Source organism: Ctenopharyngodon idella, chromosome 10 (assembly GCF_019924925.1).
Source record: "Ctenopharyngodon idella isolate HZGC_01 chromosome 10, HZGC01, whole genome shotgun sequence".
In the NCBI taxonomy this organism is placed as follows: domain Eukaryota; kingdom Metazoa; phylum Chordata; class Actinopteri; order Cypriniformes; family Xenocyprididae; genus Ctenopharyngodon; species Ctenopharyngodon idella.
In genome coordinates this window covers 12,451,349-12,469,304 of record NC_067229.1, presented here as the reverse complement: position 1 = coordinate 12,469,304, position 17,956 = coordinate 12,451,349, and the positions used below count along the sequence as shown (strand labels likewise).

Sequence of the window (17,956 nt, the reverse complement as noted above, 5' to 3'; positions counted from 1 at the left end):
TTACAGGCAATATTGTCTATCTGGGTGGGACATTTACTATTATCAAGCATCAGCAGAATGAATTTTAAGAAGTCATTGTGAGTCATACCAGGCTTTCATTTCATTGAAGAAGAGAGCCATCTCAGAGGTTTACCAATGTCATTCAGAAGCTAAAATCAATGGAGGCTATTCAAAGCTAAACCACGTTAAAAAGGATATGCGTAGTTGGTGGCTTTATGAAGTCTTTTTCCAAAAGACTTAATGATTCATTTTGTTCAGCACATCAGCAACATTAAGCTAAATAATACATGATTGAAAATAAGAAGAAATGTGGTGTTGAAAATGAGAGCAAATTGGAGCCACGGTCTAGAAGTAAATCTTCCAATATTAGCGAAGCTAAAACTAAAAAGGTCCCTCTAATGCAGTGTTTCTCAAACTTTTTCTGCCATTCCCCTTTTTGGTGGTAGGGAAGGGTTCCGAGCCCCACCTGTCCCCAATCGCCCCAGCAAAATGGTAATAAACTAACTGTTAAAATTTAATAAAATGTATTTTATTAACATCACATTTTAAAAACACAACATCAAATAACAACATTAGAAACTTTCAAATAGAGAAAATAAAAGTGCAATTATATTATCACTTTACATGAAAAGACTTTGTTCAAAAGTAAATAATAATAATGCAATTAAAATAGGAATTAACCCTTTAATGAGTTTAAATTAAAATATTCTAGCTAAGTTTTTTTAACACGACCGTTATTTTAGAACGTTTCCCCTTAATGTTTCCATGGCGACGAGGCGTCATGCTTGTCAGTCACACACCGCAGCCGCATTAACACTGTATGACAGATGTATCGCTTTTATTTCGTTTCTCCTTTTTTATTCAAAATATTCACAAACTTGCTTACCATGTCATCAACTATCTGATATTCCAATTCTCAAATATGTATGAGTGTGTTTTGTCGTTTAAAAACCTTTATAAATGATCTTGATCTATTACGCGAGATCACGCCGCCATGTTTGTTTGCACAGCTGTTCAGAGAGTCCTGTCAGTCAGATTTACAGCACGTGAATTCTTCCTGAAATCCATGTAAGTGGCCGGTGATCTTCGAGAAAAATAGAGTAAACTTTATAGTTACTTACACTATGTGTATCTGATATGAATAAAACACGTCTGCAAATTGATTGTTATTGCTGCTTCCATAGACATCAGTGTGTATCTTACAAACTCTAAATGTATTGTTTTACTAGTACTTATGTATATTTAAATGTCTGAAACCTAAAATAAACATTGTTGTTGAAAACACTGCATAGTTGTGATAAATGACTAGCGTTGAGCTCATCCGTCTCTGGCTCAGCGCCAGCCAAAGTGCGAAAGCAGTATTTGAATCTGGCAGTTAAGTGACGTCTCTGAACGCTCTAAATCCCATATGTGGGACCATACTCTCAGGGGCACAGAAATAAAAATCCTATATGTGGGACCGTACCGCTCAAAAGGTTAATAGAGATGGGCACAAAAAGGACCAAATTTTCTCCCGTTTGTCGCGTCCCACTTGTCATGTCTCTATTCCCCACCAGTGGGGCGCGCCCCACACTTTGAGAAACGCTGCTCTAATGTTTAATTTTGAAGTTATCAGGATGTTAAAACTAATGCTTCTGAGAAAAAAAATATATAATTACTGGATTTGTCCAAATGTGATGTTTATGGCATCATGCACCAATAAAAATGGTCATGGAAACTCACGCCACAAACTCATGTTAATGTTAATTTATGTTTTACTTGTTTTTATGATTTGAATTAATATAAACATGAATAAAATTTCTTGGGGAAGGTTGGGAGGATAATATCTGTATTTAAAAAAAAAAAAGTACTTTAATAAAAAAAACTGGATGCATTCTCCAGCAAACTTTTAAAGGACATTTGCATAACCAAGAAAAAAAAAAAAAAAAAAATTCTTATTAAAAAAAACAACAATTGAAGAATGGAATGATGCGGCACAATTTTAATGAGCTTCTAATTTGTTGTAGAAAAATGAACCAGACAACAAACCGATAGTCAAAACTGTGGTTTGCAATATTAAATATTAGTTATATGGATTTATTAGTGACAAAAACGACCAGTCATGAAAACCAAGACAAGGTAATAAACATTCAGGAGCTGATCAACAACACTGGGCTCTTAAAACCTCTCATGGTTCTAACAAATGGCATGTTTCTCTGAATATGCATTTAGATATGCTTAAAATAAACCTATGGTGACACAAACGTATGCTGCCTTTTCTTTCTCTCACTGGTCTCTCCGCTGTCTTACTGTCAGTTGCCGCCCTCTTCCAGCACAACTCTGACCCAGTTGCAGAGGGTGACGCCTTCTCAATCCCCTCCAAACCCGAGCAACTCCGGTCAACCGAGGGCCTTCATTTCTGCCTGGGGTCACGAAACCAACACTGAACCGCACTTCTGCTGATCTGACTAAATGACAGAGAGAAGGCTGCATCCAGCAAAACAAGCCACACGCACGTTCCTGGGGTGCCGTCAAAACCAAGAAGAGCCCTAATTTGCATCCAAAGGAAAAAAGCATTACATAATATTACATAAACTGTAAAAAGAGACCCAAGGAAAGCTAATAAAGATATTTAGAGGGCAGATATTCAGGGATGGATCACTAAAAATACCACTGACTTCATCCTCAAACTATTTGTTCAAGATGAAAATGCAATTGCATTGGTGAAGTGATCTTATACAGGAAAACAAGGGCTTCTTCACAGAGAAACTGATTGAGCGGCTAGCTATGGGAAAACTGGGGGTGGACAAAACACCACAAGATTTTGAAGCCAGTCTTCCTGACCTCAGAACAACTCTAAAAATCCCTTCCACTTACAAACAATAACATCATCAGCATTAAACAACATTAGCTACATTTACATGGACACCTTTTGTTTCAATCAGAATCAAATCATTCCGAACATAGTGTTTACATGAAAGCTAAATAAGTGATCGGGTTGATGTGCACATCTACATGTCACAAGCTTCAAATCAGATTTGATCTTTTGACATGCGCTCAATGCATGAATATTAGGGATGAAACAATATATCATGTCACAATATATCGTAATACAAAAATGCAACAATATGTAACGTGGATAGTGACAATCTGAATTGTACATAGTTCACCCAAAATGAAAACTTCAAGTTTACAGAGTTTTAGTGTTTAGTTTAGTGTTTTAATGTTTGCTATTATAGTAATACAGCATTTTTTGTAAATCAATAAACATTTAGCTGAGTATATTTATTACTCAGTTGGTAGTTTGTGTGCCAAATCCACCTATCAGTTTTGGCTACTTGCTACTTTTTTTCCCCTCAACTATATACAAAAGGAACCTGAGGATGTGAGGATTTGACTCCAGAAGTACTCTCATTCCCAATATGGGTATTTTTATTTTTATTCAAACTATTTCTTTCATTCCTTATTTCTTTCATAACCCTATTTCTCAATAATTCTCAAGATTCCCCTACTTTCTTAATACCAAATTTAGCATTTTAATCAACAGTGCATTTTTTTTTTTTTTTGTTAACCTTTTTACCATATGTCTTGGAGTATCACAATAAAATCGTATCGTGAGTTCAGTATTGTGGTATGTATCGAATTGTGACATGAGGGTATCGTTACAGCCCTAAAGAATATACAGCACTTCTCGCTGTCGGTGCATACGCACCATCCTTCTACCATTGCTTCTTTTCTTTGTTTTAAAAAGCAGACTTTATATTGATCTATTTTGAATCCTAATTAGGAGACGATGAACACACAAAGCTTTGTGCCATGCTGCTTATATTTATTATCAAGCAGTAAAAACACGTGGTTACATGTGACTTATTTCAACTGCGCTACTAGTTCAATTACAAATGGATTATTAGGGTCCATGTAAATGCAGCTACTGTTTTTGTACAGTCTTTATCTTTCCACATCACACAGGTTTCCCAGAACACAACGCTCCTTCTGAAGACCTGCAAATGATGCCTTGAAATCTCATTTACTTCCAGTACCGACTTTGCAGGAACTACATGGATCACTAATCAGCAGATGTTACGATTGAAGACCATGAAGACGTCACATCTAGTTCTGCTGTGGTGTACGTGCTCTGAATTTCACTATCAGAGTTAAACATTCCTTGAGTGCACATTCCATAGGCACAATCAGCGCTCAGTAGAGGAACAGTCACCAGCGCTTCAACTGCACTCTACAGCAGGGGTTTTGAAACAAACCAGGATGCAGGGTTATTATAGTTATCTAAAACTAAAACTATTAAAAACACTTCTGTTGTTAATTGAAATAAAGCTGAAATAAAATAAAATATAAATATTAGTGGAAAAAATTAAAGGGTTAGTTCACCCAAAATCGAAAGTTATGTCATTAATTACACTCATGTCGTCCCAAACCCGTAAGACTTTGGTTCACACAAATGAAGATTTTTTTGATCATAGGCAGAGTTTCACATTTGTGCTTGGGGGGGGGCACCTACCGACAGACGGGCCACAACGTATTAAAAGGATTAAGGGATTGACCCTCTAAATATCTGTGGTGGCTATATATCTAGGCTATACTCTACATTTCATACAATTACATGTATCATATCTTCTACATTTAAAATTTATAATGAACGACTGCCATACAAAGAGTCAAAAGCACATCTTAGGCCTACATAATGCAGAGGAAGCCTCCTCTTTTCCAAGTTGCGTAGATGTTGATATGTGGAAGCATCAAAGTTAGAGCCCTCTCTCCTTTTGGTTGTGGGTTTATTTAAAAAAAAAAAAACGATTAATAAATATCCATTTAGTTTAGTTAGCCTGCTATTTAGCATACGCCTCAACTAGCGGGAACAGAACGAGAAGAGAGCGCCCACCCCCCAAACTCCGCCTATGTTTTTGATGAACTCTTACACCATGTCTACACCAGACGCGACCGTTGTCGATTCGTATTGCGCCGCAGCAGCTGAAAGCTGTCTACACTGAACGCGACAAACCGACCATTGCAAAGCACTCGGACTATGTCAAAAATAGAACAGGGAATCCGTTTACTGTCAGGAATTTGTTGTGTTGCTTCGCGCCGCATCCAGTGTAGACAATATCACTGATTATAATGGGTTTTATTGTCTTTTGATGCGTCATGACAATAATTACTCCAAATGAATAGGTGGTTTAGTCCAAATTTTCCGAAGAGACTCGATCGCTTTTTATGATGAACAGATTTAATTTAGGCTTTTACTCATATATAAACATTAATCAGGGAACATAAACAGAAGCTCAACTGAGCTTAACTGAACCTGCGAGAACAAATCTCATTGGTTGTTGTGGATGCTCAAATGTACTGTGTAACACACAAGAATATACTTCATTGGTTCTTGCATGTCAAGCAAACATGCTTGAGCTTCCGTTTCCCACAACTGTAAAAAGCCTAAATTCAAACTGTTCATCATATGAAGCGATCGTGTCTCTTCAGAAAATTTGGACTAAACCGCTTAATTCATATGGATTCGTTTTACGATATCTTTGTGCACTTTTTGAAGCACCAGAAAGCTCTCAGATTTCATCAGAAAGATCTTCATTTGTGTTCCGAAGATGAACGAAAGTCTTATGGGTTTGGAACGACATGAGGGTGAGTAAATGATGACAGAATTTTAATTTTTGGGTGAACTAACCCTTTAAACTAAACCCATCTATTTATAGTGTTAGTCCAGCTCATTTGCAGGGTCCACTTCTTCGGAATTATCTGCACACACGTCGGATTTGGCACAAGTTTTTACACCCTGGATGCCCTTTCTTGACTCAACCCAGCACTGAGAGTGCTGGAACACACTCGCACACTCCTACGGCCAATTTGGCATATCCAATCATCCTAACCTGCATGTCTTTAGACTGTGTGGAGGAAACCAGAGCACCCGGCGGAAACCCATGCTGACACATGCACCCATGGCACTTCTTCCTGACACTAATTCACACTTAATACATAAACCATTACCTAAATTCCAGAAACTGAAATCTTGCATTGATAGGGTAATATTAATATACCATAAACAGCAATGATGACATTACAGCCGCACTATTTCTCACTGAAACGCATGAATGAGATTCAATAGGGGCCGAACAACGGAAAACACTCATCCAAGATAGCTAAACGGAAGCAGGAAGGGTTCATATTCCGTGTCCCAGACTACTATCTTGAGTTAAATCGCTGCTAGAGAGATTTGTTCCCTCCCTGTACTACACAACAGATCTTTGTGCACCAAACTACGAACTAGCTCTTTGAGCCAAAACTAACAAAGGAACAGCTAATAAATAACCAGTATCATAAACTGAAGTGCATTAAACTGTCACATTTTGATGGATAATTTGTACTATTTCTGGCTGAATAAATTATATGTAATTATTTTTAATTGCTAAACATTTATTTTTGTCTTCATTTTTACAAGATTACCATTTACATTTAGGCTAGATGCCACTGTCAAGGAGAAAGCAACATTTTTTTAATAAAATGAAAAACTACAGAAGATTTATTAGGTAATAATTCATCAGTCATGCATTTTCCTTTAAAAAAAAAATATCAGTTTCATGTGATAATCATCTAATATTGAACAATTAGTTCCACATAAGTAAAATTATAAGAATGTTATTTTTTTTTACTTTTAATTTAAATGTTATTTTTAGAGTTTAGTTGGCAATTTTTTTTTTAATTTAATATACTTTAATTTTAAACTTTATTTATAAAGTTTAAATATACACATAATGAAAAAATTTTAAAAAAAATATAAAAATAAAAACAAATCTATAACAATTCCTTATCTGTCACTGACCAGGGTGCTTAAATGACATTAAAATAATGTCGTAATACAAAAAAATCTAAATGATCCTAACAAGGCTTCAGTTTTATTTTACATGTGATATTCTGTCTTTACAAAACAAAACATGGCCATAACTGCTTTTGTTTCCCTGTCTAGACCAAGTGATGTCAGCTTGCGTCATTCGTTGGAGAACAAGAGACTTCTAATTGAACTTCTCTACACTCTGCTGGCAAAGAAAGAAGAGGGAGGTTTGCGTGACTTCTGCAGTTACACAATCATGTGTACACCGTTGTCATATCTTACCAACAAGGCTGATAAGACCAGAATAAATAAAGGCATAAACACTATTAAAACTCACTTCTCCAAAAAGTTTACTGAGAACGAATGACAGGCACTGTGATCCACCAAAACTGTGATCCTCCCTTCATCGCCTTTCCATGGAAGGGTTAGTTTTCATCAGAACAATTCTGTGGAAATATTATAATTCCCAGTAATGACTGGCCAGTCAGAGAAGTGAAAGAGCTACAGTCAAATTTATGGTACAGTTATGAAACATACAATATACCAATGATTTATTAGTGGTCTGGGAAAAATCACTTGGATACCAAACTAAACAACAAGTTGTTTACAGTATGTATATATTTACAGTACAATATGAGTTCAGACAAGCCCAGCTCTAGCCTGAAGGGTTTACACTCTTGGTTTCAATATCACTCATCCCTTATTAATAAACCTATTTCATCCACTAAATTAGAAATGTCACATTTATTACGTACTGTATTAGAGATCCATTCAACATACTGACAAGAAATATCAACTTTACGCAAAGACAGATAAGTAACGTTACTCAAATGAAAACAGAAAGTTCAACCCCTAACAGAAACTTTTCAGTTAAGAGTCGAAATTGACGGTCAACATAAAAACAAATAGTTATTTTACTAGTTTAAAACCTGTTTATTAGAGGTATTTACACATTTAATTTTATTTCTTTACTACGCAACACAACTAAATGAACTTCTGTTCGTCTCTCAAAACTTTTCTCGTCCCAGTGACTCTTTATAACAGCACTTCAGACATTGAAACTAACCAAATGTTCGAACTAATACTTTTATAAATACACAAAGGCATAAAATAGCACAATACAGCACAAAAAATATATTTAAACGTTAAATAATTTGACGTTTTCGTAACTGACAATCCGACTGCGTTACCCACACGCACTGCGCATGCGCCAGACAATTTAGACACCGGCACACAAACAACTCTGTAACTCTGACAGGAACAGGACTTAAGACTTGCTTACTTGAATAAAAGTAGCTCTCGAATATATTTCCCAGGTCTTTTCCCTCGTTTGACGCCTTGGGAGTGGTGAAAAAAAGAATGGCCCTGTTTTTGTGATGGGTTTTTTTTCTCAGCTCGTCACACTTGAAGCCATGTTGAACTGAAAGCCGATACTTCCGCGGCTGCCCTGACACGTCTGACTGGACGCGAGTCAACCCAACTAGTGTATAAACGCGACGCGTCTGTCAGGACTCTAACGTCAACGCCCAATGCAATGGCCAATCAAAGACGACGTGTTCGTTGCCGAGTGAAATGATTCGTGGATTATGAAGCGAGCATTCTACTGTCGCGTTTGCGTCGCGTCTCTCGCTGGCAAGAGGTATTATTAACAAATGACGCATGAAATAACTAAATAGTCGTGTTTTTGTCAGATAGTCCGAATAAACACTATATATAATTGTATGTTGTTTAAAAAATGTTTCAGAGTGTTTTACTGTTTTAGGTATCATTTCTTCGTTTGTTGCGAGCCCTGGTGGATACAGAGCTAAATGACAGGTTTTTTGTCTCATATCATATAATATGATTTTTATATGTTGGATTTATGCTTTTTGTCACGTGACTTCATGTTGATTTTAACATGATTTTGTCTAAATGAAAGCTTTATAAAAGCAGTATGAAAGCAGTATATGCAGTGGTGTTTCAATAAATAAAATCTTAATTAAATAATCCTGATAAAAACTATGATTAAAAACCTGATAAAATTTATCCCAGTTAAAATTACATTTCAGTTTGAAAAACTATAAGCTGACTTTTATATATACATTTTAGCAACATTAAAATTGTAGATTTTTAAAACCAGTAAGGCAATAAGCAAAAACATTTCTTAAAAAAAATACTGTATTTATTTTCAACATTACACAACTATCCATACAGATTACAAGCATACATTAAGAGAAGCATGTTACGAACATAGCTCATTTGTCTGAAATGCATCTGTTAAAATATAATACCACAATCCAATATAAAAGCAAAAAAACACTTAAAATAAAAGCCAAATATACTTCAGGTTTTACACGTACGTGAGGGTCCATGTACTGTGCATGATGCAGATTTCGTCACCAGAGTAGTATGTTGTTTCACAGTAGAAAACGAAACTAGAGAGACAGAGCAACAACAACAAAAAATACCGGAGACTGCAACAACAACAGATGCCAGTATACTTTGAAAGGCTATGGGTTCAACTGTACACACACATGTAAATACACTAAACCCCAGTTTCACAGACAAGGCTTAAAAGAACTTTGCATTAGTATATGGGGCATTGAGTCACTTTCATTCTCTTGTACTTGTGCACGAGTGTGAGCACGAGCAAAAAGTTGCTGGCTGCAGTTCACTTAACGGTCACCGGTGTCGCTTACAAGGGTTTCTGAATTCTACATATAGCCCCTTTAAAAGTTAATTTTTTGCCTTTTGCCATTTATTATGATATGAAATATGTTGACAGGAAGCAAAATTGGAGAGAGAAGGCTGACGGGATCCGAAAAAGTCCATGAGGCAGGACTCAAACTCAGGATTCCTGGTGCACAACAGCACCAGATGTCAGCACACTGTCCACAAGGCTATTGGGAACTGCAAACCAGCTAGTTTGATAAATATTAGAACCTCATGAGAGGTAGGGGGAACAGAATTCGATGGCAAAATTTACAGCTGTCGAAATCTCCCCCCCTTATATGATGAGAGATGTTGATGCAGTGACTTTGTGTTGATGTATCTGACTTTAAATTTCCCAAAATGTGATATAATCACACCTCTTTTTCATACGCAAAGAAAGAACTATTCTGTGCTTAATGCTGAATAAGTGTAACTGTAGATATTTTATGTGTTGCTAGTCGCCCCTTGCTGTGATTGCCCCTGGCATCATTTACACAATAAGTCAACTGAAAAGGAAGTATTGTTTGGAATGTACACAGAAAAAGTAATGCTAATATTCTGGTAGTGCAAGGGGAAATGTTTCAAATAATGTTTTTATAAAGTATTCAAACTTATTTATTATCTCTCGTGACTGTGTCCAAAAGAAAACAGAATTCTGCACTAATAAGATCAGGCCAAACTACCAGACCAACCTGACATGAGGGGCAATTGTCAAAGAAGCGACCAGAGAGAGACAGAGAGATTAACAAGAAAGATGTTTTCTGAAATCAGAACGAGGATGATAATCTCAATGATTGCAGTTCAAATGATTATATATAAATTAAGCTCTCCTTATACGAGTTGTGTTTGTGTAACCATTTGTACTCAGTAGTGATGCATTGGATAATTTTAATTTTACTAACTTGATCTTTCCGTCTTGTTCAGCAAAATTAGCTAATCTTTAAGTTGATTCATTCAGTTGAGATTTGTTAAAATGTTATATTTCAGGATGCAATCTTTGAACTTATTCTGAATTAGGAAATCATTATAATGCATCCAAAGATAAATTATAAGAAACACTAATGATGAGTCTTTCATTATTTGTCATGTGACAGATGCACAAATAGTTCATGAATGTTTGTCACTGTTCTAGAAGGAAGTTAGATGACTTTGGGGGGAAAAAAATTGTGGTGTGTGTGTTGGAATTTGAGCTCCTCTTCCTTGGTTTAGTCAAGATCAGCAAAACTGGAATTCCAAATAATCACTTTCCCATTCCACTGTTTGAGTATAAATAAGAGTTTGTTTGACGAGTCGTCACATCTTTTTTGTCTTCCCTGTTCATTAAGTATGGCTCTAGTGCACAGCAGCGTTCTACTTCAGGCGTTGTCTAGCTTCACAGGTGTTGCCGTGAAGGCTTACACCGATTTGGAAAAGCCAAAGGGTGATGAGCTCACAAGTTTCCTACTCCAAGCCTCAACGCCACTGGAAATTCTCAACACAGGTTCATGCAAGGAGCTATTTGTGAATATGGACAAATTCTTTGACCGAAAGTTTGATTATGATTGCACAAATATAAAAGATGACACCGCTTTTACACGTGGGAATGAACCATACATCCGCCCTTATGGGTGGAAACGCATTGCTTTGAAAGTCCTGGATAAGTATCCCAATGGAAATGCCTGGTTGGGCACGGATGGATGGAGGAGTCACTCTGTGGATGGTGAGTGGCCTGTATCCTATCATGGAACCAGCATGATTGGGGCTAAATCCATCATTGAATCCAACTACGAAGCAGGCCTTAGAGAACTGTATGGAAGAGGATTTATTCCACCAACGATATCAACGTGGCTGAAAGATACAGCAAGATATTTACATGTGAAAAAACCGGAAAAAGATATAAAGTCTTGTTGCAGAACAGAATCAATCCGAAAATGCGGAAAGTGTGCAGAAAAAGCCAGGACTATTGGCTGATTGAGATTCCTCATGGCACTAATCACGAAAATGAAAAAGCGATTGTGGAGAACGCGATTCGGCCTTATGGAATGCTGCTGAAAGAGGTGTAAGGGAGGAATTCTGACAACCATCGCATCAACCTTGATGGGGTTATGTGAACATTTACTGCTTGTGGGATCATATTAATTAAAAATGTCATTAGGCCTATTTCTGGTTATTTCTCTGTTAGACTTAAATAGCTGGGAGGATTTGTGCTTCTTAAATTATGTGAGATGTTATTTTCTTGTATGCTTTTAGTTTGTAGTCAGGCAATTCAGGGTAAGATATTAAATATGGGAAGAGGGACACACAATATACTTGAAATTGTACTTGATTTTCACACTCTGGATAAATAAAAATGTATGTGAATATACATCCTACATACTTTAAAGTACATTAACGTACAAAAACATATCTTTTTTCTCAGGCCTATTCATAATTTTTAGATCTGTTAGTCTTAGTGAGTTAAAATCTTAGTCTTGATTTTATTTGGTTTTATGGTTTATGTTGTTGATTTTCATACTTACTATTTCTTGTATGATTGTTTTGTATGATCTTTTTATTGTTTTATTGTGAAGCACCTTGGTCAGCAGAAATGTTGTTTAAAGGTGCTATATAAATAAAAGTGACCTTGACCTTGACCTTAATAAACTACACTAAAAAGTAATAAAACAGTGAAAATACCTCATGTTCTTCCTTCATGTAAAACTATAGTGAACATTTCTCAGGTTTGGTTCACAGATAAAGTCAATTTCTTGCCTGCAAAGCAAAATAGCACGTCTTAACATGAGTGTAAATGAACAGTGAATGAACAGTGCTCTCTTCCACTCTCATTACCCACAACTGTGGGTAACTCATTATCCTCACTGCAGAACGCAAGAGATCCAGGGGGCAGAGACGGGTAGGTTTAGGGATATGTAAAGTGGGAGGAGTTGGATCTAGATCCAGCCCCCTGGATCTCATGTTCTGCAGTGAGGACCTATGGTGAGGACCATCTCCCCACAAATGACGTGCCCTAATGGGCACTGCAGCAAAACGGCTGCCCACTCCTCTGGATGTGTGTTCACTACTGTGAATGTGGACTTAAATTGGTTAAATGTAAAAAAAGGTTTGATTTTGGCAAATGTAATGGCCCTTTCACACCAAAAGTGAAAGGAATAGCCTAACTGCAGAAGAACTGATGACAGCACGGTTTAATGTTTGGTTGACCAATCAGCGGAAAGGGGTCATTCCCGCCCACATGTAGAGATCAAATATTCAAGTTGTTTATTCATTTTCTACCCCTGAACAAAAAACTAAAAATCAAGCTGAATTCTTGTTTTTCGTTTTGTTTGAAAAAAAAAAAAGAAAAACGAAAAAGGTGGCGTTTTTCATTTTTCCAATTTCTATATTAAATCAAAAAACGAATGACGAAAAGATACACAGACCCCTAACACATTTTCCTCCTCACCTTCATTTTGTTCGTCAGTGTTACGTGCTCAAACTTCTGGTAGTCCAGGTGATATGTGCAAAATTTGAGGTGAAACATTTTCATAAAAGCATGAAATTTGGTACACTTGTACAGTTTGGGGCTCTGAACATTTTCAGAAATGGAGCCATCACAAAAATGCCCCGTGTTCGCCATGGCGACCATTTTATTTTCCGCCATAACCAAATTATGTATTTTGTAACGCATCTTCTGATTCAAACATGATAACACAGAAAATTTGATGTCTACCCCTATGTTTTGATGGTCAAGGATTACAATGAAACCATATAAAACATCATAAACTGTTCAGGTGAATAGTTAATGGTGAATTCAGCGACGTGAAGAGGAAATCACCGTATCTGAGAACCTAGGCTAGACTTTATAATATGTGACCCTGGATCACAAAACCAGTCATAAGGGTAAATTTGGGTCAACTTTCTCCTTCACTCGCAAGCTGAATTAATAAGCTTTCCATTGATGTATGGTTTGTTAGGATAGGACAATATTTGGCCAAGATACAACTATTTGAATATCTGGAATCTGAGGGTGCAAAAAAATCTAAATATTGAGAAAATCGCCTTTAAAGTTGTCCAAATGAAGCCCTTAGCAATGCATATCCACTCACAAAAATACATTTTTGATATATTTATGGTAGGAAATTTACAAAATATCTTCATGGAACATGATCTTTACTTAATATCCTAATGATTTTTGGCATAAAATAAAAATCGATCATTTTGACCCATACAATGCATTGTTAGCTATATCTACAAATATACCCGTGAGACTTATGACTGGTTTTGTGGTCCAGGGTCACATATCATGTCTGTTGCATGCATGTTGTGTAGAGTTTCAAAAGCTTAATCCTTAACCCTGACAATACAGTGACTATAAAGAGTAGAATATTCAATATGACTGTAGCAACATAGCTTAAAAAGAATGTCAGACACAAAGATTTACTTCAAAAAATCTATTTCAGAAACACATTTGTTTGATTGTTTTGTTGTTGAACCTATTCTTCAGTCTTCTTCACAGTCTCCTCCACATTGACACAGAGCTGTTCACTTTAAAGAAGCTTTTTATATTTGCAGTGCAGACCGGCAGCCTTTCATGCAGCCACCGCTTAAGAGTTTAAGGATGGTCTGGCATGGCTGTGGAAGAGTTGACCACAGTGATCTCCAAATGCTTGGGTCCAACCAACCCCAGTCTGTTGCCACCAGTACATACTTAGTTGGGGGGATTTGGCCTCTGTTGTCATGTCATCTGGATTCCAGGTATCCCATGCTATCTTCTTGCCCCTGGTTGGCATAGAAAACAAGAAGGGCCTTGATTTGTAACTGCCAGTAATCTTCACATCCTGATGACATGGGCCTACAACCAGTACACTGAATCAAGACTATCTGCTAATCTGCTTGTCACCATTAACAACTGGTGTACCATGAGACAGCAAGAAAGGGTTACACTTTATTTTAAGGTGTCTTTGTTACACTGCAATTATACATTTAAGTGCTAAGTAATATTAAGTAACTACATGTACTTACTACAGGGTTAGGATTGGGGTTCGGTTTGGTTTAAGGTTAGTTGCATGTAATTATGCATACTTTAGAGTTATTACTGGAGTAACTACATGTAACACATGTAACAATGACGTGGCAGATTCTGCAAGAAAAGGATTTATAAAAATCACCCTGTGCACTGTGGACACAGATGTCACGGTCCTAGCCATTACACATGTCAGAGCTGGACATTGAGGAGATGTGGGTGGCATTTGGAACTGGCAAGAACTTCAGATACATACCTGCCCATGAGACTACCAAGTCTCTGGGTCCTGACAAATCCAAGACCCTTTCTGTGTTCCATGCCTTCCCTGGCTGTGACACAGCATCTACATTTGCAACCAGGGGCAAGAAGACAACAGAGGATACTTGGACTGCAGATGACATGACAACAGAGGCCTTCAATGCCCTGTCAAAGGCTCCAAAAAGCATTCCAGAGGAGGTGATTTCCATTATGAACCACTTCACAATTCTCCTCTATTATCACACCAGCAGTCAACTCAACATCGATCAAGCTCATCTTGCGTTGTTCACAAAGAAAGGAAGAGGAATGGAACAAATCCCCTCATCTAAGGATGCACTGGTGCAGCACCTCAAAAGACCAGTTTACCAAGGAGGACACTGTTGGGGACAAGTATTTGAGGTGGCACCAAATATGCCATCTCAGTTCGGGGTTGGATGGACCCAAGCGATTGAAGACCATTGTGGTCAACACTTCCACAGGCAAGCTAGTCCACTCCTAAGTTGTGGCTGCAATACAAAAAAAGCCTCCTTAAAATGCACAGCTCTGTGTCAATGTAGAGGTGACTGTGATGGAGACATTGGCTGCGTTTCCACTGTCAGGCCAAAGGCGAGCGTGCTAGAGCGTGATAGGGCCAATCGCGTTTCCACTGTCACTTCCGGGGCTTGATCAGGCCTCATCTGGGTTTCCTCGGGGCCAACGGCCAGGGTTTTTTGGCCCACCGAATACTTTGTTCCAAAGTGGGCCAACTCAAGCTTGAGGAGTGGTCATGAACAGAGGCAGAGTTTACCTGAGTCAGGAGATGGTCAACACCGCTGCTCATTTCCCACGTTATTATATCAGGCTACCAGCTAACTTCAACATTTAAGACATTTTAAACAATTTTCAGCTAAAAGCTCACTTTCAGACACCAGTGAGTGTTTGAAATAACTTCCTTATGATCACCTTATGAAAACCTCTTGGACATTATGTATTGGAGCTTCCAAAGATCTGATCCAGGTCTGGGAAGAGATCCCCCACGACACCATCCATCATCTAATCAGGAGCATGCCCAGATGTTGTGAGCGCACACAGGCACATGGGGGCCATACACACTACTAGGGCTGCACGGTTATGACAAACATAATTTTCGATAATTCCCTTGAAATTGTAATTGTAATTATTAATTACGATTAGCACAGTTTACACTGAATTATGTTTTGAATAGCTTTATATGATTATTTGAAGCAACTGCATGCCATGTTGAAATGAATATATGAAAATAAGCAAGCTGCACTCTTCCTGAAAAGCTTTTACTTTTCCTTAACATTAAGCCTCAAATGTCATTGGTTTGGTTTCTTTTTTTTTTTTATTTATTTATTTTTTTATTTAAAAAGAGTAAAAATATATGGTATTATAATGTTAACTAAAATTAAAACAATAACCTGTAAAAAGAAAAAACAGCAACATTTTTGTAATTGTACTTTTGAAAGATTACATAATTGTGGCATCTGTAATTGTAATCAAGATTAGAAATTTGATTCATTGTGCAGCCCTACACACTACTGACTTACATTATGAGTTGCTGTGATGAACTTAATGCAAGTTGGATCAGCCTGCAACTTCAGTTTCTGGACCACAAAACCAGTCATAAGTCGCACGGGTATATTTGTAGCAATAGCCAACAATACATTGTATGGGTCAAAATGATAGATTTTTCTTTTATGCCAAAAATCATTAGGATATTAAGTAAAGATCATGTTCCATGAAGATATTTTGTAAATTTCCTACCATAAATATCTCAAAAATGTATTTTTGTGAGTGGATATGCATTGCTAAGGACTTCATTTGGACAACGTTAAGGCAATTTTCTCAATATTTTGATTCCGGCCAAATATTGTCCTATCCTAACAAACAATACATCAATGGAAGGCTTATTATTCAGCTTTCAGATGAAAGTTGCCCCTAATGACTGGTTTTGTGGTCCAGGGTCACATATTATAAAATCTAGCCTAGGTTCTCAGATAGCCTACTGTGATTTCCTCTTCACGTCACTGAATTCACCATTAACTATTCACCTGAACAGTTTATGATGTTTTATATGGTATCATTGTAATCCTTGACCATCAAAACATAGGGGCAGACATCACTTTTTCTGTGTTATCATGTTTGATTCAGAAGATAAGTTACAAAATACATACTTGGGTTATGGCAGAAAGTAAAATGGTTGCCATGGTGACCACGAGGCGTTTTTGTGATGGCTCCATTTCTGAAAATGTTCAGGGCCCCAAACTGTACAAGTGTACCAAATTTCATGCTTTTATGAAAAAGTGAAAATTGTTGTTCACAAATCACCTGGACTATGGGCTGATCATGAAACCTGATTCTACTTCTTTTTGATCAAGTTGCTCACTGTGTCAGGTTCAGCAAAAGCAGACTGAAGATTATCGCAAATTATATTTTGAGTGGGGAGGCTTTCCACTCCGGGTTTGAAACCGTGGTCGAGACCAGACAGTAAATACTCAGTAAAGTTAGTGTCAGGGTGGTGAGACAATTTGGCAGACAGACGAGAAATATTCACGGTAGTTGACAAGTAATTTTTAGAATTTTTATTTTGCGATCTCTTTACAGGGCATATGGTGCGGGAATGAGCGCCGCCACAGTAATTGCAGATGTGCAGGAAGCGGCACCGCTGTCGTGAGCATCCCCACGAGTTGAAGTTAATGCATACTTGATTGCGGGAGCTGAAAGCAAATTTTCTTACAATCCTTGGCTGAAGAGTCGAAATGTACTGGTCGTGGGACGTAACTCGTAGATCTTTCCTGGGATGGAACTGGGCAAGGGGGAATTGAAGGATTAACCAAAGGACATGATATGGTGGAGTGAGCGAGTGATCTGCAGACAGCACAAGATATATTACTGCAACCCAAGAACACCCTGTTGTGAAGCTCTGTGTCCAGAGCTTCCCAGTAAGGGCACTGGTTCCATTGGGAAACACGCACGGCGCATTTTGCTGAGAAAAGCTTGTGATACGTATAGAAATGAGAACCTCCGTAAGACAACGCAAGCTCAGCAATTACCGCGAGATAATTGCTCAGCTCTCGTCTCCTGTGGGGAAATGTGAAACAAATTATTTCGCTGAAGCGATTAAAGGCGATCGAGGATTCAGTGAAAGAAAGGAGGCGAGATGGATTAACAGCCGAATTCTTTAAAGTAAC

At 37.5% G+C, this 17,956-nt stretch overlaps 1 protein-coding gene across 3 annotated transcripts in view; it reads right to left on the bottom strand.

Annotated features, from left to right (window-relative positions):
* si:ch73-63e15.2 (protein strawberry notch homolog 2) overlaps positions 1 to 8,327 on the bottom strand; it is a 47,411-nt gene extending 39,084 nt beyond the window's left edge. Inside the window, exons 1-2 of one of the 3 annotated variants that reach the window (XM_051908002.1) lie at positions 8,115 to 8,325; positions 7,170 to 7,278 (exon numbers count right to left, since the gene is read on the bottom strand). The gene's annotated coding sequence lies outside the window, so the exon portion shown is untranslated. Of the gene's footprint in view, positions 1 to 7,169; positions 7,279 to 8,114 lie in introns of all 3 variants that reach the window. The other 2 variants (XM_051908001.1, XM_051908004.1) reach the window with 2 other exon arrangements.
* Between the last annotated feature and the right edge of the window lie 9,629 nt (positions 8,328 to 17,956).